This window comes from Balaenoptera ricei, chromosome 20 (genome assembly GCF_028023285.1).
Source record: "Balaenoptera ricei isolate mBalRic1 chromosome 20, mBalRic1.hap2, whole genome shotgun sequence".
In the NCBI taxonomy this organism is placed as follows: Eukaryota; Metazoa; Chordata; class Mammalia; order Artiodactyla; family Balaenopteridae; genus Balaenoptera; species Balaenoptera ricei.
In genome coordinates this window covers 12,978,249-13,002,101 of record NC_082658.1, presented here as the reverse complement: position 1 = coordinate 13,002,101, position 23,853 = coordinate 12,978,249, and the positions used below count along the sequence as shown (strand labels likewise).

The 23,853-nt window shown below is 46.3% G+C and overlaps 1 long non-coding RNA gene and 1 other non-coding gene across 2 annotated transcripts; both read left to right on the top strand.

Moving 5' to 3' along the window:
- Window positions 1-60: 60 nt before the first annotated feature.
- On the top strand, window positions 61-6,381 carry LOC132354880 (uncharacterized). The gene is made up of 2 exons (XR_009499443.1): window positions 61-314; window positions 4,154-6,381. It is a non-coding gene; the product is annotated as an uncharacterized LOC132354880 (long non-coding RNA).
- Window positions 6,382-21,293: 14,912 nt separating this feature from the next.
- Window positions 21,294-21,365, top strand: TRNAM-CAU (transfer RNA methionine (anticodon CAU)). Its single transcript has one exon. It is a non-coding gene; the product is annotated as a tRNA-Met (tRNA).
- The last annotated feature ends 2,488 nt before the right edge of the window (window positions 21,366-23,853 follow it).

Sequence of the window (23,853 nt, the reverse complement as noted above, 5' to 3'; positions counted from 1 at the left end):
GTCGGCCGCGGCGCCCGACGCAGGCGCGGCTTCTGGCGGTCTGGAAAACCCGGTACGGAGCTGGGCGGCCGTGGAGCCGACGAGCCGACGCACGGCGCCGCGCCGAGCGGGGAACCGGGACGGGGCGGGGGCCGGGCCGGGGTCAAGGTCGGCGGGGGCAGGTGGCGGGGGCCCGCACACTCCGCACCCGGCCCCGTGCTTTGCCGCTGCCGTCACGCGCGCATCCTCAAGCGTGGCCGGAGCCTGCCTCGTGTTAGCAGCCGAAATCCACGCGTTTCCACGGTTGGCGGTTGCAGTGGCTGTGAGACCCCACCGTGAGTGTCTGCGGGCCGACGAGGAGGGAGAGAAGAGTGGGGAGAGTCCACGGGGGCAGGGGGAGGGTCCTCCGGGAGGAGAGTGGGGAGGGCCCGCTGGGAGGGTCCAGGGGAGCGTGGGGAGGGGGCGAGGGGAGGGGCGCAGGAGCGCGGGCCAGCGTCCCGACGCCGTGGGCCTGGAGTGAGCGGGAAGCTTTCGAGGGCCGCAGGCAGGTCGGGCTCCGGTGGCAGAGCCCGGCACTTGGGGTTCTCTGTGTAAAAACCCATTCTAAAGAAATGAAAATTAACGTGCCCCTCTGAATGCGACATCTGTCTGTCTCATTTGCCGTAGATGTGTTTGCGGTTATAGTATAAACCCCCAGGGGTTAACACTGCTTTGAACCATAAGCGTGGCAGAATCTCCTAGACAGAAGAAAAGTAGTTTCGTTAAATACTTATACGTGGGAGAGATTTTAGGTGGTGTTGAGACAAGAATGGAAGTATTGGGTTTGGCCAATGAGTTCGTTCGGGTTTTCCGTACGGGAAAACCCGAACGAACTTTTTGGCCAACCCATAATAAGTAGGGAACCTTTCATTTTCAAACGAAACACAGTCGATCAAAAGAAAAAGCATCCCATCAAGTATAACTGATGTTTTCAAACCAGTTGTCAAAGTGACCAGTGTGTTGTCCCGAGGTCCTGGTGCTCTGGTGGGGGACAACCACCACTCTGCTTGGCATTCGGAAGCTTCCTTGTGATAAAGTAACTGACTGTGTTCGGAGTATGTGCTGTGTGCTGTTGAACTTATGTAAGGCCGCTCACTAGAAACGTTCACTTGCTTTTCACATTTTTTCGTCAACACAGAGTGTCCACCGCATGCAGGGAACCCAGGCCTATAGGTATAAAGAGGGTGAGTTTGTCCCATTGAACTGATGTGTCTCAACAATGTCCCTCCTATGTAGACACAAGGCCCCTTGATGAAAAGATGGACAATGCCAGGCAAGTGGAAATGGTAACAACCACACGGTTCTGAGAAGGAAACAGGTCACCGACACTGGGATAGTCAGAAAAGGCTCCAGAGCAGAGGGGGCTTGTACCGGCCCTTCCATCCGTTCCGAGTGCCCAGTAAGCACCCGTTGTATACCAGTCACAGGCCAGGGTTGGACAGAGAGCAGTGAGCAGACCCGGCAGCCACGTCCCATCAGCACGTGTGAAAGAAGGGGCCAAAAGGAAGCAGCACGCAAGATCCATTGAGACAGGGGAAGAGCACCAGGAGATGCTCTCGGGGTTCAGCAGCATCGCTGCTCTTTACATTGAGCAGCTGAAGGCGGAGATGTGGAGGAGACACACCCCACCCAAAGGGCTTACAAACCTTTGTTCTCTCATCTGGGGGTGTGTCCATGCTGGACACAGGTGCAGGAAGAGAGCGAGACCACGGGGCACCTGCCTGGTGGGGCACCTGCCTGGTGGTGCTTACGGAGGACCCACAGTGCACATGTGAACACATATAGGCACAGCCAAGGAGCAGCACATAGAGCAGAGTGAGAGGTCTGAGAGGCGGGCAGGAGGGCCGGAGGAGGAGGATACCTCTGACCTGAGGCCTGAAGGACATGAGACAGGGCCACGGTGACCTCTGGGCAAAGAGCAAGGGCAATGGCCCAGAAGCAGGAGTACTATATGCTCCGTGTGTCAGGGGCGGGGGGGGGGGGGCCCTGCATGAGGGGAGAGACAGCCAGGGAGCAGTTCAGAGGCTGCTGCTCCATGGGGCCCTCAGCACCTGAGATGGGAAACCACTGGGCATTTCAAGCAATGAGCAACATGATCCAATTTAACTTTTACAAAGATCAACCTTTCTGCTGTGTGGGACAAAACTGAAAACAGGGAGGCCCATTTGTGTCTCTTATAATGATTCAGGCTACAGAAAAGGGTAGCTGGACTCATGATCCTCAAAGCTTTTTGCGTAAGTACCCAACAAACTAGTTCTGTGAAAATTTGTAAGCTTACACATTTAAGATAATAGCAGAAATTTCCATCATGTTTAAATAGTTGCAATAGATGCAATTTCCCAAATGTTAGAAACATTGCCTTTTAAAATAAAATCATGGAGACTTCCCTGGCGGTCCAGTGGTTAAGACTCCATGCTTCTACTGCAGGGGGCACAGGTTCAATCCCTGGTTGGGGAACTAAGATCCCATAGGCCACACGGTGCAGCCAAAAAAATTTTTTTAATAAAATAAAATCATGACATCATTCCTTAAATGTATCAAATGGATCCTGAATGTTACTGTAGTTTGAAACCCACTGTCGTATGTTTTATAAACATATATGTAATTTCTTGGTTAACTGTTAGGAGTTGTATTAAATCCTCTTTTCCTAAACTCAAATCCCCCTGCAATTTTAGTTCTAAATACAGTTAAGTGTCTATACTTGAACATTATTTATTTATTTATTTATTTATTTTTGGCTGCACTGGGTCTTCGTTGTGGTGTGTGGGCTCTTTGTTGTGGGCTCCTCTCTAGTTGCCATGTGCGGGCTGCTCTCTAGTTGTGACACACGTGTTTAGTTGCCCCACGGTATGTGGGATCTTAGTTCCCAGACCACGGATCAAACCCACGTCCCCTGCATTAGAAGGCAGATTCTTAACCACTGGACCACCAGGGAAGTCCCTGAACATAATTTATTGATGACCCTATTTTTATGCTTGGAGAGAAAGAGAGATTCATATATACATACATATTTTTAATTTGCAGTTTGCTGTGAATTTGTCTCATGATAAAAATACTTCTCCTGGGGACTTCCCTGGCGGTCCAGTGGTTAAGACTTCGCCTTCCAATGCAGGGGGTGCGGGTTTGACCTCTGGTCAGGGAGCTAAGATCCCACATGCCTCACAGCCAAAAAACCAAAACATAAAACAGAAGCAATATTGTAACAAATTCAATGAAGACTTTAAAAATGGTCCACATCAAGGGGCTTCCCTGGTGGCGCAGTGGTTAAGAATCTGCCTGCCAATGCAGGGCACACGGGTTCGAGCCCTGGTCTGGGAAGATGCCACATGCCACGGAGCAACTAAGCCCGTGAGCCACAACTACTGAGCCTGCACGTCTGGAGCCTGTGCTCCGCAACGGGAGAGGCCGCAACAGTAAGAGGCCCGCGCACCGTGATGAAGAGTGGCCCCCACCCACCGCAACTGGAGAAAGCCCTTGCACAGAAACAAAGACCCAACACAGCCAAAAATTAATTAATTAATTAATTAATTAAAAAAAAAATGGTCCACATCAAAAAAAAAATTCAAGTTTTTTTTTTTTTTGAGGATGACATCTTTTATTTATTTATTTATTTAAATTTTTTTTGGCTGTGTTGGGTCTTTGTTTCTGTGCGAGGGCTTTCTCTAATTGTGGCAAGCGGGGGCCACTCTTCATCGCGGTGTGTGGGCCTCTCACTATGGCGGCCTCTCTTGTTGCGGAGCACAGGCTCCAGACGCACAGGCTCAGTAGTTGTGGCTCACGGGCCTAGTTGCTCCGTGGCATGTGGGATCTTCCCAGACCAGGGCTCGAACCCACGTCCCCTGCATTGGCAGGCAGATTCTCAACCACTACGCCACCAGGGAAGCCCCCAAAATTCAAGTTTTGATTAAGACTAAAGAGTTGAATTATATTGGAGATTTGTCTCAATAATGGCTAAGGCTTTTTTCCCCCTAACAATTAGTCCATATATCCAGTGATGAGAATTACTAGAATGAGGCAGGGTACAGAATCGGTATTATCCCTATTTTTTTCATAAATGTATGCACATAAGTAAACAGAACTGGGGGAAGTTTTACTAAAGCAACCTAACTGTTCTTTGAACCTCTTCTGTCTGCAGGTCCTACATGAGAGCTGAACAGAGATGGCAGAGGTCCTGCAGGACTGGGAGATGTTGAAGCAAAGAGAAGAGATCTTGGTGCAGCCCAAGCAACCAGCTGGGACACCAGAAAGGCCACACCCTAGAAGACTGAATACAGCTGAAGAGAGGAAGTTTCAACTCAAAGTCACATCACTAGAAATCATCTGAATCAAAACACAGGAAAAGGGACTTCCCTGGTGGCACAGTGGTTAAGAATCTGCCTGCCAATGCAGGGGACACAGGTTTGAGCCCTGGTCTGGGAAGATCCCACATGCCACGGAGCAACTAAGCCCGTGTGCCACAACTACTGAGCCTACATGCCACAACTACTGAAGCCCATGTGCCTAGAGCCCGTGCTCCACAACAAGAGAAGCCACCGCAATGAGAAGCACACGCACCGCAATGAAGAGTAGCCCCCGGGCTTCCCTGGTGGCGCAGTGGTTGAGAATCTGCCTGCCGATGCAGGGGACACGGGTTCAAGCCCTGGTCTGGGAAGATCCCACATGCTGCGGAGCAACTAGGCCCATGAGCCACAACTACTGAGCCTGCGCGTCTGGAGCTTGTGCTCCGCAACAACAGAGGCCGCGACAGTGAGAGGCCCGCGCACCGCGATGAAGAGTGGCCCCCGCTCGCCGCAACTAGAGAAAGCCCTCGCACAGAAATGAAGACCCAACACAGCCAAAAATAAATAAATAAATAAAATTTAAAAAAAGAGTAGCCCCTGCTCACAACTGGAGAAAGCCCACGCACAGCAACAAAGACCCAGCGCAGCCAAAAATAAATAAATAAACATTTAAAAAATGAAAATAAGGAAAAAAGATAACAGAAAAGAGTATTAGAGACCCATGACAAGATCAGAAAGGTCTAATGTACATGAAATTGGACTCTCAAAAGGAAGGAAAAAGAAATGGAACAGAAGAAAATTCTTTTTTTTAATTTATTTCTGGCTGTGTTGGGTCTTCGTTGCTGTGCGCGGGCTTTCTCTAGTTGCAGCAAGTGGGGGCTACTCTTCGTTGCAGTGCGCGGGCTCCTCCTGCAGTGGCTTCTCTTGTTGCAAAGCATGGACTGTCAGCATGTGGGCTCAGTAGTTGTGGCTCGTGGGCTTAGTTGCTCCATGGCATGTGCGATCTTCCCGGACCAGGGCTCGAACCCACGTCCCCTGCATTGGCAGGCGGATTCTTAACCACTGCGCCACCAGAGAAGCCCCCAGAAGAAATTTTTAAAGAGAGAATGTGTACAGATTTTACAAATTGGTGAGAATATACCAACCCACAGATCCAAAAAGGTTAGCAAAAATAATATATAAAATATATATTAACTTACATAATATATATTCCAAAAATACAATAGAGGAGATGAAACAAAATTTTTAAAATACATGAATAATTTAGTAGAAGGCAAAAGAGAAGGAATAAAGGGCAGATGGAACAGATACACAACAGCAAGGTGGTGGCTTTAAACCCAACCATGTCAATCATTACATTAAATGTAAATGTATAGAAAACTACAATTAGAAGTCGGAGACTTTAGAATTCCCTGGCATCCCAGTGGTTAGGACTCAGTGCTTTCACTGCTGTGGCCCCAGGTTCAGTCCCTGGTTGGGGAACTAAGATCCGGCAAGTCGAGCAGTGCAGCCAAAAAAGAAAGAAGTTGGAGACTTTAGACTGAAGTGGAAAAAAAACCCCCACCTAACGTAAATGAGTTTACAAAATCGATATAATAACATAACTGCCTAATGTTCAAAGCAAAAATTGACAGAACCGAAAGGAAAAATAACCCACTAATAGAGTTTGAGATTTTAACACGTTGCTATGTAATTAATGGAACAAGCAGGCAAAAAAGACAGTAAGGATGATTTAAATACTTATTAACTAAGCCAGTTACACTCCATAAAAATGATTATGTACCCTCACCATCAAAACTGCAGTGGTCCAGCCACATTGTGTGCCAGCAGAGTAAGAAGGCACCGGGGAGAAGTCTCAGATTTCCACTTGGGTCTTTCCACTAACTGATGAGTGGTGTGGCCTGGGTCCCACCGTCTTGTCCACATTCTCAGTTTCCTCACCTGCAAGATGAGCCACGGCACGGGCTGCTCTCAGAAGCCTCTTCCAGCTCTAACCCTCCATTCTAAGGAGGCTCTAGGGGCTACCCCAGGATGCTACCCCACTTGAAAACCCTCTTTCTAGAATAAAACGAGATTCAAACAAGGCCTGACACCTCCAGTGTTTATGTTGGGGCTGTCCTGACGGAACCTGCTATCAAAATTACCTGTGATTCAGTTAACAAACGCTTGTGCAGCATTCTCTGCACGCCAGGTACTGCTCTAAGGACTCTGTCTCAGCTGCTCTATCTCAGCCTGAGATACTGGCTCAGGCCATCCTCACGATACACCTCTAGTTGATGGATGCTCTGACTGCCCACATATTACTCCTCGGAGGCACAGAGAGGTTGAATAACTTGCCCATGTCAGCACACCAGTCTGTTCTTTATCACTTCACTGGAGAAGCAAAAACAAGGCTTCCTGTGTGCCACTCACAATAAAGAGGGTGCATATTGATGATATAATAATCATGAATTTTGATACTCTAAGAAACAAAAATTCAGAGTAAACTCCAGCACTGCAACTGGTGTCATTTAACAAAATAATATGTGATGAGAACAACTTGTGATGAGAAGTCCTGTGATCTTGAGAATGTAACACCAGGTTTCATAACTTTTCCTAGTAAAAAACCTTCAGAAGCTCATGGTTAGACACCAGATGGAAGCCAGACCCAACAGTCTGTGTTTCCTCCCTGTCCAGCTCCTGCCCAACTTTCCCCATTTCTTCCCACTGCACCCAGGTGGCATGGAGGACCTGTATATCAGCTGCCTGCACTCAGCACTCTCCTCCCACCTATCCAATTCCCTCTCCCTGCACAAAGTATTCCAGTGCTGCAGCAACTCTGCTAGGTTCTCCAGGGCCCCGGACTTCCTAACTTGTGTGTTCTGTGACACTTAGTAACATACTGCCTACCTTGCATTGTTACTTACTTTCCATACTGTTACTTTTCACTAGTGTGTGGTGTATGTCTTGTCTCCCTGACTCTATTACTGCAAACTTTGAGCTGCCACTCTCAGAGACAGGCGTTCAGCGCCCAGCTGCCTCAGGAAATCATGCAGCTCTATCCATCTGACTGGGCTGCCAGGTGCTGCTTTCAGCTCTGTCCTTGGCTGTGGGTACCCTATCCATTTTGACAAGATGGAAGCAGCACTTTGAATTGCATGGAAAAAAAATGTACAGAGAGGAGACAAATATTCTAATTTTGGCCAAGCTTTCAGAGGAAATATAAGGTATGTTCATTAAAGTATGGCCCTGCTGGTAATCAGTACTGGAAATTCAAAAGGTATTATCTTGGATAAAAGATAAATTTCACATTTCTGGTTCTCTTTACAGAAAACACAAATACCACGGAGTAAATAAGTCATAGTATCATAAACTTTTTGCTACCCAGGATTCTGAGACGAATGAAATGTTACATTTGATCACACATCCTCGGCTCTGAGGCAGGAATATGGCTGTTCCTGTGTTCCTACCTCAGCATCATAGAGCTGGCAGGTAGTAGGTATTTCATATATTTGTCAAACCACGGAGCTGAATTGAGGTCCACTTGATAAAGAAATCCAAATTTATCATATGATGATATCACTTATATGCTAAATCTAAAATATGACACAAATGAACTTATCTACGAAACAAACAGAGTCACAGACATAGAGAACAGACTTGTGGTTGCCAACGGGGAGGGAGGAGTGGGGAAGGAAGGGTTGGAAGTTTGAGGTCAGCAGATGCAAACTATTATATATATAATGGATAAACAACAAGGTCCTACTGTATAGCACGGGGAACTATATTCCATGTCCTGTGATAAACCATAATGGAAAAGAATAAGAAAAAGAATGTATATATGTATAACTGAATCACTTTGCTGTACAGCAGAAATTAACACAACATTGTAAATCAACTATACTTCAATAAAATAAATTTTAAAAAATTTATCATATGACTGTGAAGTTTCAAATAGTTGTGATACAGTCAGAACAACCTGACATCAAAACCTTACTGACGTGACTTTTCTTGACAATTCAGGAGGCATTTCATGATCTCACGGTGCCCATGATCATAATTACAAATACCGTTTTTTCACTGGCATGCTATATGTGGAAAAGTACCTGCCAACGTGGAGTTCATCCTGATTGGTTGGTTAACTATATTGGTATACATCATTAAACAAAAGTAATGTATTCTTGAATATTGATTTGCTAAGTTGGTTATATGGCCCAATTGATCTATAGAGTCAATATCATCCCAATCAAATCCCCAGCTAGCTTGCTTGTAGGAATTTACAAGCTGATTCTAATATTCATATGGAAGTGCAAAGGATCAAAATGATCTTGAAAAAGAAGAACTAAGTTTGAAGGATTTACAGCTATATTAATATAAATTAAAATAAAGCTGTAATAACCAAGTGAATATAAGATGCCTTCTCTAATTCAGCCTTTAATGAAAAGCTAATCAAATACAGTATAGCTATAGTAATCAAATCAACATAAAACTATACTAATTAAAATTGTGTGCTACTGGTGTAAGAGTAGACAAATCAGTAGAACACAATAAAAAGTCCAGAAATAGACCTCCACATATAGAATCAATTGATTTTCAACAGAGGTGCTGAAGTTACTCAATAGGGAAAGGGCAGTGTGACATAATATATACCTGGCCTGTGCCCCTGGTTCCTGACACAGAGCTCCTAAATCCCTTGGAATTTCCTGGGTGATAGGAGCATCTTTTGTTCTAATGAGGCAACTCTGGGTGGGCTCCTGGATGGGGGCTGGTCACCAGAAAGACCGAGCCAGGGTTAGAAGTGGAAGTTTTAGCCCCATCCCCATCCTCTGGGAGAGGGGCTGGAGATTGAGTTAATAATCATGACTATATGATGAAACTTCCATAAAAGTTTCTAAACTATGGGGTTCAGAGAGCTCCCAGGTTAGTGAACACATGCATGTGCCAGGAGGGTGGTACTTCAACCTCACACAGGCAGAAGCTCCATTTAAGACCCTTCTGGAACTCTCATACATTGTTTACGGTAAGAACATACAATGATGCAGCCACTTTGAAGAATGGTCTGACAGTTCCTCAAAAGGTTAAACACAGAGCTACCACATGACCCTGCAATTCTACTTCTAGACATATACCCAAGAGAAATGAAAAAGTATGCCCATACAGAAAACTGTACATGAATGTTCATAACAGAATTATTCATAATGGCCAAAAAGTCAAAACAACTAAAATGTCCATCAACTGAAAAATGGACAAATAAAGTGTGGTATATGGGGACTTCCCTGGTGGTGCAGTGAATAAGAATCCGCCTGCCAATGCAGGGGACACGGGGTTCGAGCCCTGGTCCGGGAAGATCCCACACGCCGCAGAGCAACTAAGCCTGTGTGCCACAACTACTGAGCCCACGCACCACAACTACTGAAGCCCGTGTGCGTAGAGCATGTGCTCCGCAACAAGAGAAGCCACCGCAATGAGAAGCCTGCACAGCGCAACGAAGAGTAGCCCCTGCTCACCACAACTAGAGAAAGCCCGGGAAAAAAAATTATTTTTTTAATTATTTTTTTAATTTTTAAAAATTTTTAAAATGTGGTGTATCTATACAATGCAGAATTACTTGAAACCAAAAATTTAAATAGTAATACATGCTACAACATGGATAAACTTTGAAAACGTTATGCTAAGTAAAAGAAGCCAGTCACAAAAGACCTCATATTATATGGTTTAGGAAGTCTACTCAATAAACAATGCTGGAATAACTGGATATCTGAATAATTGTAACAACCACAAATGAGAACTCTGACCCGTATCCTACACCATACAGAAAAATTAATTTGAGATGGATCATACAGTTCTATGTAAAAGCTGAAACTATCAAGCTTCCAAAAAGAAAACATAGGAAACTATCCTTGTCTTTTGGGTCTCAGCACCCCAAACATGAAAACCATAAAATGAAAAAAATTGTTTAAATTAGAGTTATGGGGCTTCCCTGGTGGCACAGTGGTTGAGAATCTGCCTGCCAATGCGGGGGACACGGGTTCGAGCCCTGGTCTGGGAAGATCCCACATGCCGTGGAGCGACTAGGCCCGTGAGCCACAATTGCTGAGCCTGCACGTCTGGAGCCTGTGCTCCGCAACAAGAGAGGCCGCGATAGTGAGAGGCCTGCGCACCGCGATGAAGAGTGGCCCCCACTTGCCGCAACTAGAGAAAGCCCTCGCACAGAAACAAAGACCCAACACAGCCAAAAATAAATAAAATTTTAAAAAAAATTAGAGTTATGAAAAAATAAATAGGCAAGAGGCTTGAACAGCTACTTCACAAGAGAAGACATGTGAATGATCAATATACACATGGAGAGATGTTTGGCATCACTAGTCATCAGGGAAACGCAGATTAAAACCACGAGGTACCGGAAGAATGGCTAAAATTTGTAAGACCAACCTTTCTAAGTGCAGACAATGATGTGGAGCAACAAGAACTCTCGTACGCTGTCGGTGGGAATATAAAGTTGGTACCACCACTCGGCAAGAAAGCCTGGCAGCTTCTTACATAAAGTCTTACAAACACACACACACACACACACACACACACACACACACATCCCTACCACGTATGTGTAGATGCAACCATTGCACTCATAGGTACTTACCCAAGAGAAAAGAAAGCAGATACCTGCAAAATTGCTTGTCCAAGAATGTTCATAGCAGCTTTACTCGTAATAACCAAAAGCTGAAACAACCGGAGTGTCTTCAGCAGGCAAGTGAGAAACAGATGTACGGGATGGGTGCAGCGGGACAGGGGTGCCTCCCCGGATTCCGGGGAGCTGGTGCAGGCTCTCCCAGGCACACCCTTTGGTGCCTCCTAATATAAGCATTTTGTGGAAAGTGTTTTGAGTTTCCACAAAAAGGTCATTCGAATAGAGCAAAGCTGGAAGTGTGGTATCTTCAGACTTGGAGGTTCCAGGTGTAGGAATTTACAAGTTACCAGCACAGCTGTGCTAGGTTGATTCCTGCAGGGTTCAAAACAGAAATCTACACAGCACTGTAACGTACATCAGTGGCAGCCAGCTGAATATTTACCAGGACATCCACACATTAAAGAAATGAAGGGGCTTCCCTGGTGGCGCAGTGGTTGAGAATCTGCCTGCCAATGCAGGGGACACGGGTTCGAGCCCTGGTCTGGGAAGATCCCACATGCCGCGGAGCAACTGGGCCTGTGAGCCACAATTACTGAGCCTGCGCGTCTGGAGCCTGTGCTCCGCAACAAGAGAGGCCGCGATAGTGAGAGGCCCGCGCACCGCGATGAAGAGTGGTCCCCACTTGCCGCAACTAGAGAAAGCCCTCGCACAGAAACGAAGACTCAACACAGTCATAAATAAATAAATAAAAGAACGTGAATTTCTTTAAAAAAAAAAAAAAAAAAGAAATGAAGAGGTGCCAAGACTTCCCTGCTGGCGCAGTGGTTAAGAATCTGCCTGCCAATGCAGGGGACACCCAGGGAAGATCCCACATGCCTTGGGGCAACTAAGCCTGTGCTCCACAACTACTGAAGCCGCGTGCCTAGAGCCCGTGCTCCACAACCACACAAGAGAAGCCACCACAATGAGAAGACCGCACACTGCACTGAAGAGTAGCCCCTGCTCCACGCAACTAGAGAAGAGTAGCCCCCACTCTATGCAACTAGAGAAAGCCCGTGCAGCGACGAAGACCCAACGCAGCCACAAATAAATATATAAATAATAAATTAATTTTTAAAAAAAGAAATGAGGGCTTCCCTGTTGCGCAGTGGTTAAGAATCCGCCTGCCAATGTGGGGGACACGGGTTCGAGCCCTGTTCTGGGAAGATCCCACATGTCATGGAACAACTAAGCCCGTGCGCCACAACTACTGAGCCTGCGCTCTAGAGCCCGTGCTCTGCAACAAGAGAAGCCACCGCAACGAGAAGCCCGCGCACCGCAATGAAGAGTAGCCCCTGCTCGCCGCAAATAGAGAAAGCCCGTGTGCAGCAACGAAGACCCAATGCAGCCAAAAATAAATAAATTAATTAATTAAAATAAATAATTAATTTTAAAAATTAAAGAAAGAAATGAAGGGGTGCCAAAATAAATAAATAACATATATATTTTTTTAAAAAGGAATTCCCTCGTGGTCCAGTGGGTAAGACTCCACACTCTCAATGCAGGGCACCCGGGTTCGATCCCAGGTCCAGGAACTAGACCCCACATGCTGCAACTAAGACCTGGTGCAGCATGCATAAATGAATGAATGAATAAATAAAAAAATAAATATTAAAAAAGAAAAAAGAAATGAAGGGGTGAATCTGCCCAGGTGTGGTAATGGGGATGTGATGTTTGCCCCATGGTCAGGGCTGATCTACCACCTGTTCACCAGGAAAGGCCCAGAACAACACTCTCCCAGCTGCTCATATGAGCTACTCCCACTTCTTAGGATTCTACCCTTTTCCATAATAAGAAACAATAAGCATGTCTCACTTTTGTAATTGCAATTTAAAATTACATTTTAATTAAGGTTGGAAAACATAATTAGATCACATAAAAGTTAAAAATTGGTAAAATGTTTTAAACCCTGTCTGATTTTTGGAAAGAGTGAGTTTTATAGGTGAATAATACACACATTCCTAGTTGAATTTCATTCTAAAAAAATTAGAGCTTCAGGGACTTCCCTGGTGGTCCAGTGGTTAAGAATCTGCCTTCCAATGCAGGGGACGTGGGTTTGATCCTTGGTCAAAGAACTAAGATCCCACATGCCACAAATAAGACCTGACCCAGCCGAATAAATATAATAAATTTTTTTTTAAAATGAGAGCTTCAGAGATAAATCTTATAATACCAATTTAAAAAAGAAAATACTGAGAATACCCTTAAATTTGCTGATATTAACTGGACCTGAAAGTGTGTTTCTAATCCTCTTCCACCAAAACCTCTTCTCCAAAGACCTCCCTTCGGAGCTTTGGAAACAGGGGGAGGCATGTTCCCACTCTCTGTACACCTGGGGGCAGGAAGGGGGTCCTTGGGTGTGTCCCTGCATAGTTCTTCACACGTCACAGAAGCCATTACATATGTGGCTATGTGTACAGTAAGTCTCCTAAATACGAACCTTCAAGTTGCAAACTTTCAAAGATTCCAAAGTGCATTCCATCAATGTGAGTGAAATTGCAGCTTGCCCTCTGTCTCCAATTGCTGATGATCCTTCAGCTCTACCATCTCCCACCTCCTCTCCCTCCTCCAGTCAGTAACTCTTCTTGCCTGTTCACTCAATGCCAGCCCCTGTATGCCAGCTGTTCTATTGTACTGTAAGATTAAAAATGTTCTATTTTTTGTGTTTTGTTTTTATGTATTGTGTGAAAAGTATTATAAACCTATTACACTACAGTACTATATAGCCAACTGTGTTAGTTGGGTACCTAGGCTAACCTGTTCAACTTATGAACAAACTGGACTTACGAACGTGCTCTTGGAATGGAACTCATTCGTACGTAGGGGATTTACTGTACTTACCTCCTGGGTTAAGGCAATGCTCCCAGAAAGGCAGCCCTCAGAATGTGCCCTGGGGCAGGGGGGCCCTGCTCCAGCTGTCTTGTGTGCCTCTGTGCTCTAGGCCACATTTTTTTTAAAGATTTATTATTTATTTATTTATTTTTGGCTGCGTCGGGTCTTAGTTGTGGCACTCGGGATCTTCGCTGAGGCATGCAGGCTCTTTGTTGTGGTGTGCGGGCTTCTCTCTAGTTGTGGTGTCCAGGTTTTTCTCTAGTTTAGTTGTGGGGCACAGGCTCCAGGGCGCGTGGGCTTTGTAGCTTGTGGCACACAGGCTCTAGTTGAGGAACGACAGCTCAGTAGTTGCGCATGTGGCCTTGGTTGCCCTGCGGCATGTGGGATCTTAGTTCTCTGACCAAGGATCGAACCCACGTCCCCTGCATTGGAAGGCAGATTCTTTACCACTGGACCACAGGTCACATTTACCTAAGTTTGAGAAGAACACCAGGGATGGCCTGGGAGCGGGGGATGAAGGTGTGAGGCGTGTGCCCCTTGTAGTGACTGGTGTCCCATAGTCAGCCACGTGCAGACCCATCTTCGGTTGCCCTTGGCATCGGCCATCCAGCCAAGTCTCCTCCAGGTGACCTTTCTGGATCTCTATGCTGAGGTTAGTGTCCCCCAAAGCCCACATGGAAAACATGCAAAACACAGACAGTAGGACAGACAAGGATTCAATAGCTAAAGGCTATTTCTGAATAGAGGAACTTCTATCGCCTGGACTCAGGGCCCCCAGCCCCAGCCCCATCCAACCTGGGCTGTGGCTTCTCAGAATTTGTCTGGGCATCTCTGGGCCTCCCATCTCCTGAGCTCTAAGCCTCCAGGCTAACTTTGACTCATGGGCTACTCATCGCCCATTCATGCATTCACTCTTTCATTCATTCATTCACTAGCTTGTCCACTCATCAAACATTTCCTATTTCCAGCTTCATGCTGGGCCCAGTGCTGGATGCCCAGGCCCACAGGGAGCAAAGGGGACCTGGGCCCTGCCTTCATCAGGACAGGGAGGGGAGGCAGCCTTGATTCAGCACTCCTCACCTGGACCAGCAGCCCACATTCCCTCACACATGGCCAGCCCCCTTCCCCGGGTCCCCCTCCCCTCACATGCTCACCCAGACACCCAAATGCAAGACCCGGCTCCCATGGCACCTCCATCAGCCGCCCCGGCCACCTGCCATGCCGTGAGAACTGCTCCTCCCTCGAAGCCGCTTGGTACCCACCTGGTTCCCAGCTTGCAGTCTGGGACAGTCATTGCGTACATGTTATCCCAACAGGACTCTGAGCCTGGAATTGGAGCTCCTGATTAGGCTTGGCACTGGCCTGATGCAGAGTAAGTTTGGGAAAGTGACATAATGAGTGAATGATTATTCCAATCACTTACTGTCCATTGGCCCATGCAGAAAACTTCTCTGAGCTTATGTGAAGCACGGAGGACCAAGACGAAAACCTTGCCTCATCCTGCTGGCCCTGGGTTAGGGATGAGAAATAGAGAGGAAGCAGGCAGTCAGAACATGAGCATGGAAGCTGAGGCAACTATTTTGTAGAGAATTCTGATGGTAAACATCAAAGCTAAACATGTCAATTCAACATCGGTGCAGAGCTACATCTGTAGGAGACACTGTGCTTCATTTAGGAAATAAAAAGATGAGAAGGGCTTCCCTGGTGGTGCAGTGGTTGAGAGTCTGCCTGCCAATGCAGGGGACACGGGTTCGAGCCCTGGTCTGGGAAGGTCCCACATGCCGCAAAGCAACTAGGCCCGTGAGCCACAACTACTGAGCCTGTGCATCTGGAGCCTGTGCTCCGCAACAAGAGAGGCCGTGACAGTGAGAGGCCCGCGCACCGCAATGAAGAGTGGCCCCCGCTCACCGCAGCTAGAAAAACCCCTTGCACAGAAACGAAGACCCAACACAGCCATAAATAAATAAATAAATTTATAAAAAAAAAAAAAGAAAAAAAAACTATATGGAAAATACTGTCTCATATCTTTAAAAAAAAAAAAGATGAGAAGACAGGGATCTTGCCTCTAACAAATCAAATACCACAATTTTTAAAAGTGGGCAAAGAAGATTTCTCATGTTGGAGAGTGAGTTACAGAGAAGCAAGGAAAGGCTGGAGGAAACCATGTGGAAACCATGAAGCTGGACTAGAGCTAGAAACGTCAGTATGAACTCATTTCAACCTTCATATGACACAGCAAAAGGGCCTGAAGAAATGTGTTTTCCTGTGATAGAACTCCTTCACACATTCACCTGTAAATCACTGTATGTGGTGTACAGTTATTTTATTTCATAGTCATGGAGCTCAGTACACATAGGGGCAATAAAAAAATGCATTTGAGTTGTACTTGTACTTGCCTTAAATTCAGATTAACTTTGTATACTTTTAAAGAATTACTGATCATATCAAAATTCAAACAGAAGGAAGTATTTTACTGGAAGGGCGGGGGAAAAAAAAGAAAAACAAAAACAAAAGAAAAAGTCTGGTAGAAACTTCAAAATATCAAAACAAATGTAACACAATGGAAACTAAGAACGATAATGGTCAAAATCATGAAGGGAAAGAATCATGACATCTAAGAAAATATGGGTAATGAAAATGACAACACAGAGATGAAAGGTATTATGAGAGTCAGAACACTCCTAAACAGGAAGCAAAAAACAAACAAAAAAAACAGAAGGAAAAAAAAGCAGAAGGAAGATGATGATAACAGAAAAGAAAACCACAACCAGTCCACTCAGCCGGACACAGCAGGTGGCCCCACCCACTGATTTTTTACTTCATTGATTACTTCACTAAACCTGTTAGAATCAACACTAATTCCCCCAACCCTGTTTAATGAAAAATTCATTCGTTCAAAATTATGATTCCATTTACAAAGAATCAAGGTACAACAGACAAAAGAGATGCTTCTTAAAACATTTGAAAGTTATTTTTTAACAGGAAAACTGCTACAGGATATTGACTAGCCTATTCCAAGACTAAACATTGCCTGTATTGTTTTGCTTGTGTAGTTTTCAACAAGACAGACATCACTTACATCAGACAGACTTTCACATCAGTGGATGTCTTTAGAACTGTCAAAAATCATGAAGACTGCACAAAGCACAAGAACATGTTTACTTGGGCCACACACAAATCACATAAAAACAGAGTAGGCTCCTTCTGTAAGGAGGTCGGAAACACACAGAACGTATGCGATCCAATTTGTGAAGATGAGGAAAGCAAACATGGAAAGTGTTTTCCATTTCTTCCTGGTCTGACATGAAACACAAATCATGAAATACATGACACAAAGCTCCTAACAAGTCACTGTGAGGCCACCACGGATTAGAGGTGGTTCCCTGCCTCCAGACATACAGGATAGGTTTGGCCAAGTCTGATGGCAACCTTGAAAGAGTATGTAACATCATCAAAAGAATGCAACTCTGGACAATCTTTTCTAAACTATTAATAATAAAAAGCAAAATTTGATTAACCCTGCTAAAGAAAAGACTGAATTATCTATTTACCATATAAAAACAGTATTACCAAATCATTCCCATATGAAGGAGTAATTAAGGTCTGCATTAAAAAATTTAGAAAAAATTGAGACTTCCCTGGTGGTCCATTGGTTAAGACTCCACGCTCCCAATGCAGGGGGCCCGGGTTCCATCCCTGGTCAAGGAACTAGATCCCGCATGCTGCAACTAAAAGAAAAAAAAAAAAAGAAAAAAATATGAGGTGTGTTAGGCAGTTAACTAGTGAAATGTTTTATTTAAAAAAATTTTTTTAATTAAGTATTTTATTTTATTTTGGCTGTGTTGGGTCTTCATCACTGCGCGCGGGCTTTCTCTAGTTGCGGCGGGCAGAGCCTACTCTTCGTTGCGGTGCACGGGCTTCTCATTGCAGTGGCTTCTCTTATTGCAGAGCACGGGCTCTAGGCGTTCAGGCTTCAGTAGTTGTGGCCCGCAGGCTCAGTAGTTGTGACTCACAGGCTCTAGAGCTCAGGCTCAGTAGTTGTGGCGCACAGGCTTAGTTGCTCCGCAGCACGTGGGATCTTCCCCAAGCAGGGCTCGAACACGTGTCCCCTGCCTTGGCGGGTGGATTCTTAACCACCGCGCCACCAAGGTAGTCCCAGTGAAATGTTTTAACTGTTTAAAGTTTGTGATATTAATCATCTGTGTATAATTTGCAGTTTGTTGTGGTTACTTATTCTTATCAACATTCACCTTCGTATCTAATTCCGTATTCTTCTTAAAAAGGGAGCTCCAAACTGCACAAGCTGGAGACCCCACCCATCCTGTGCCCTGCGTGGAGCAGGGCACCTGGGGCCCGACCGGGAGCGCGCAGCGTTTGCACAGCAGGGGCATCAATCAGCGCGGCCCCATGGAGGGGGCAGGCCCGGAGTTCGCCCTGTCCCCAGCGCGGCCACCAATGTCCCTGACCCACGCCACTAAATGCGAAACGTACGCAACCGCTAGGGGTAGACAGCAGCGCCGCCCCCTGAAGCGGACTTACGCAGGGCACGTGACGGCCCTCCCACGTGACCGCGCCCACGTGACCGCCGACGCCGTGCAGAGGGAGGAACCCGGTTCCGCCGAGACCTGGCGAGGTCATGGCTGAGTCTGGGGCCGCGTGGCCGCCGTCCGTCGCCTCCTTCGGCGACGAGTGGAGCGGGTGCCACGCTTGGCAGTGGGCCCGGGGCCCCGAGTTCGACGGGGCTTAAGGCGGAAAGCGGGGCGGCCTCCTCCCGAGCAATTGGGCACAATTGTCAGCGGGAACGGAGCGCTCCTTCGCTTTGGTCCTGCGCTCTCCCTTCTCAGCTGTGCTGAGGAAACAAATGAGGAAACAAATAGGCGCTGACGCGCCTTTCTAGGGCACTGCCTCTGGTGGTGAGGTACTGAAAAGAGAAATCCTTTCCCACGAGCAGAGACCTGTCATTGTAAAGCCCCGTGGTTTGCTGGGAGCGGTGTTGTGAAGGACGCGATGACAGTGGGGTGCCCGAATGGAAAGCAAATAAGTCCAGGTCCGGAATTAGAGTCTGTTCCGATGTGGCCTCACCCTCAGGTGGCTGGCTGCCCGCTCTGCCCGCAGCCAATATTGGGATTTAGGGTTGGCCACTAAAACTTGTACGTGGGAGTCAGGCAGGGCAGGCTTAGTGGGAGAGTCTGCTTCCCTGTCCCCACAGTTCGGTCCGACGGTTAAGCAAGCATCACTAGGATGGCTGAAGAAGGAGTCTGACAGGTATCTGCAGGTTACCTAGGCCACCTGGTTCAGCCTTTCCCACAGTACAGACCTTTGGAAGAGCTTTTGTGTGGAATATGAATCTCTCAAATTCTGGACCCGTTCAGAAAAGTCCATCCCCACACCTCACTGGCAAAGAGCTTTGACCCCAACCCTCCAATGTGGTTTTGTTCAGGCCCTGCCTGAGGCATTGATGAGATGTGCTGCCCAGAGGGCTTCCCCCTGTCTTCTCCCAGTGGCCACCTTTTTGCCTCACAGTGTACCTATATGGCTAGATTTATCAGACTCAGACAATATCCTAGACCCGGGTGGTGGAGATTCAGGCTCACGGTACAGCCCTGTGGGTGCATTTCAGGGAGCCTTATCCCCCAAGGCAACTGCCAGTCTGTCTTGATATTCTGAGCCAGGGGCTGCCCCTTGTGCCCCTTGTGCTGGATGTGTCACTAAAGTTGTAGAAGTCCCTGCCTGGTAGCTTTGCTCACGCCTTTGCTAAAGTTCCTCCCTCATCTTCACTCTCCCTTCAGAGCCCTTGGCAATGTGGTTGTACGTCTGGATTCTAGTTGTGTTCTGCAGTTCTGGGTGTCTTCTGCTTCCCCTCTAGATCCACCACTACCTTCCTCTTCCCTAAGACCAACAGGAAGCTGGAGGGCAAGAGAGCTGAGTGGCTGCAGCCAATGAGAGGCACTGGTAAGGAGATTAGAGGTTGGGGGAGCGGGGAGAAGGCCTGGGTATTCCTCAGTTCTTCCCTGCCTAGCTGAAGGTCCACAACCTGCTAGGGAAGAAGGCCACAGCTCCTGTTCTCACTGGGTCCAGGAACTCCAGCTTCCAGGCCTTGGGATTCTGACGGCTCAGCGCTGTGGCCAGTGTGGGACTGCATACCGTGCCTGTGGCTTCATTTAACCCTGCTTGTAGAAATAGTTCCATGCACCCCAGTGTTCATTGCAGCAGTGTTTACAATAGCCAAGAAATGGAAGCAACCTAAATGTCCATCAGCAGATGAATGGGTAAAGAAGATGTGGTAAATATATACAATGGAATATTGCTCAGCCATTAAAAAGAATGAAATAATCTCATTTGCAGCAACATGGATGGACCTAGAGATTGTCACACTGAGTGAAGTAAGTCAGACAGATAAAGACAAATATTGCAGAAGCTAAGAAAAATGATACAAATGAACTTATTTATAAAACAGAAACAGACTTAGAGAATGAACTGATGGTTACCAGTGGGGAAGGGTGGTGGGGAGGGATAGTTAGGAAGTTGGGGACTGACATGTACACACTGCTATGTTTAAAACGGATAACCAACAAGGACCTACCGTATAGCACAGGGAACTCTGCTCAATATTATGTAACAACCTAAATAGGAAAAGAATTTGAAAAAATAATAGATACATGTATAACTGAATCACTTTGCTGTACACCTGAAACTATCACAACATTGTTATTCAACTATACTCCAATATAAAATAAAAAGTTAAAAAAAAAGAGAAATAGTTCCATGTCCTTTGACTGTCCTGGTGTTCATAGTCTGGCCATAGAACTCCAGCAGTTTCAGTCTCTGTGTTTATTTTCCCTGATGATTCTGTTGGCTTGAGAGAGGAGACACCCTACTATCTGCAATGGCAAGTTCTATGGACACTTTTTACATGAAACGGTTCAGCACAAATTCAGCGATTTTTTTCCCCCAAAGGATTTATATCCAGAATGTTCTTGGGGGAATAGTTTCTACCTCTTTGAAATGCAAAGTTATTTTTAATTTTTTCTTCAAATTATAAAGCTGAACAGCAAGATTTCATAACACTTTAATTTTAAGCAGTTTTGTATGGATAAAACAGCTTCCTTGGCCATGGGGAAGAAGTAGGTCAAGAGAAGAAGCCGAATTAAAAGGATAGTTTATTGATAATTGGGACAAATTAGGAGTCTTTTTCAAATGATGGGGAGAAACGTTGCTTTTGTTCTTTTCCGAAATCCAACCAGCATCGCTGCAATACAGAACCTGCCACCATTGTCCAAAGACACTGTGGGCTGAAGGTTGTGTTTCTTGACTTTTTTTAAACAGCAGAAAAGGACGTGAATTCAGAGATTTCTCTGGGTAAGAAGTTGAGGGAGGGAGAGCAAACATCCACTTTATTCTTAAAAGGGCACTTGCAGGAGACGCCCTCCCCCCACCCCTTTTCTTTTGTCTTCTGGGCTGTACCCCAGGGAGGCTGTAGGGCTTGTTACAGACAGGCTCAGAGGGAAGTACATTACAGCAGAGTGGCGCAGCGGGAGCGTGCTGGGCCCATAACCCAGAGGTCGATGGATCGAAACCATCCTCTGCTATGAGCTTACATTTTGCCTGCTAGATCTGGCTTTTGGGTCCCCAGCTGTGGGGCAAGGTCGGCCTGTGGACCCTGGTGTCCAGGGGTGGCAACTAGTTCTATGATGTAACGGTTAGCACTCTGGACTCTGAGTCCAGGGATCTGAGTCGAAATCTCAGTGGGACCTGTGGACCCCTTTTGTCCCTTCCCAGGGGCACTTAGGCCAAGGGTGGCCAGCAAAGGGACACAGTGGCATATGGTTCTAAGGTGTAATGGTTAGCTCTCTGGACTTTGAATCCAGAGATCCAAGTTCAAATCTCGGTAGAATCTGCTTTGCCTGTGACCATTTTGTCTCCCCCTCTTGTGTCCCGAGCAGTGGGACACAGGGACATAGTCTGGCACAGGATAGGTGGTAACTCTGAGACCCTGGCAGTCCACCTGATCACCAGTGTTCCCCTTCCCCCACCCCAGAGGGAGCCACGTTAGGGATTTCCTTATCTCTTTGTTCTTTTTAATGTCCTTCCTCCTGTCCTGCCCCCCCGTTTGGCTTTAAAAAAAGGAGACTAGGGGAATTCCCTGGCGGTCCAGTGGTTGGGACTCCAAGCTTTCACTGGTGAGAGCCCTGGTTCGATTCCTTGGTCAGGGAACTAGGATCCCACAAGCCGCACAGCGCGGCCAAAAAAAATTAAAATAAAAAATAAAATAAAAAAAGGAGACCAAAGGGGCTCATACTCTAGTTCTGAGATGTCCCATCATGCACATATAACCTCTAGAATCCCATGTCAGGACAGACAATTACTTAATCTTCTCCACTGACGAGCTTTTAGTGCGGACTGTTTACTCTTCATGCCAACGCAGAAAAGGGTCCATTCAGGTACTGCCCATTGGGCCCCTGGGCGGCTACTGTCGTAGGAAAGGCTCTTGAGAGTGACAGTGCCCACAAGTGCACCTGCTCTTCTCATTGACACCAATACTTCATAGGTCGTGTGCCCAAGTATATGCTTATGTGTGTATGTGTATATATGTATATGTGCTTATATGCTTACATGTGCATGTCCGTGTACACATGTATATGTGTGTGTGCACATACATATGCCTGTGTATGTATGTGCACACATATATGTACACACGTCAGTGTATATGTATGCGTACACATGCACGTGTATGCGTATATACACGTGTGCATGTGTATATGCATAACACACATACCCGTATGTGTGCACGCATATGTCCATGTATATGTATGCATGGGTATGTGCACATGTATGTATATGTGCACATATAGTTATGCACGTGTATATATGCACACACGTGTATGTACACATATACATGTGTGCACACGTGCATGTATGTGTATGTGCAATTTGATTTCAATTTAAAAATCAGACTTCCGTTCTGGTACCTGCTCTCCTTGTCTTTAAAATGTACGGCTTGAAAATCATTACCTTTCACTCAAAGAACATTGTGCCTAAAAGTTTTCATGAAGCTTGTAAGGAAAGTCTATATAAATCTAATTTAAAAGGAAGTCTTTACAAGGAGACGGTAAGAAAGACAGTTTTTCCTTGAAGAAATCTAGGCTTTTGGCAGCTTCAATGTAGCCTTAGAAATACTAGTGCTTTAAGTCACATACAATTCACTACTTGCATGACTCACTGAGTGTAACTACCCTTCACTCTTAGAATGCTGTGCTTGAGTTCTTTCATCAAGCTTTTGGAAACATCCATGTAAAACTAATGTGGAACACTTTTTACAGGGACATGGAAAAGAAGACACTTTTTCCCAGTTAAAAAGCCAGGCTTTTCACAGCTTCAGTTTAGCCTTAGAAAGACTAGTGCCACGGGTCTCTTATCCAGTACACTACATCTATGACTCAAAAAACCAAAAACAAAAAAACCCCAGAACACATGGCTTATCCTTATTCAGGAAGTCCAGGGGCCAGTCTCTGTCCAAACATGAGACCGTGCTCCCTGCTTCCCAGAACATCAGAGTTGAGGGTTCATTTGCTTTAAATGAATGCTATGTCTGCTGTTGCTGATCAGGAGCAAGGCCAACGCCTGTGTGGAAGGAGGTGGCATCTAAGTACCAAGGTTGGGCCCAAGGTGGGAGCTCACGTTTGGTGGCCAGGTGGCCTCAGGCAAGTGAGCTGCCTGCCTGAGCCGCAGTCCCCTCACCAGGTGAGACACCCCTCACCTGCGTCTGATTGGACTGTGTGAAGACCTGAGGTCTCACTGCAGGCGGTGTGTCCAGAAGCTTCTGTTGCTCAGCTTTGGGCCAGCAGGTGAGGCCACGGAACACCTTTAAGTCAGTGGCAGAACTTAAGAGCCTGTAACAGGCAGTGCCCTTGCCTCACACCCTAGGCCAGCATCAAACTGATGTGTGGGCAGTGCATGAACTCCAATCCTTACTCCAGCAAAGCTGAGGAAGAAGCACCAGTATCTACACTGGCTGGAACTGGACCAAGCTGACAGGCCTGGAGGAAACGGAATTGAGAAATCTGGGCTCGGATATGG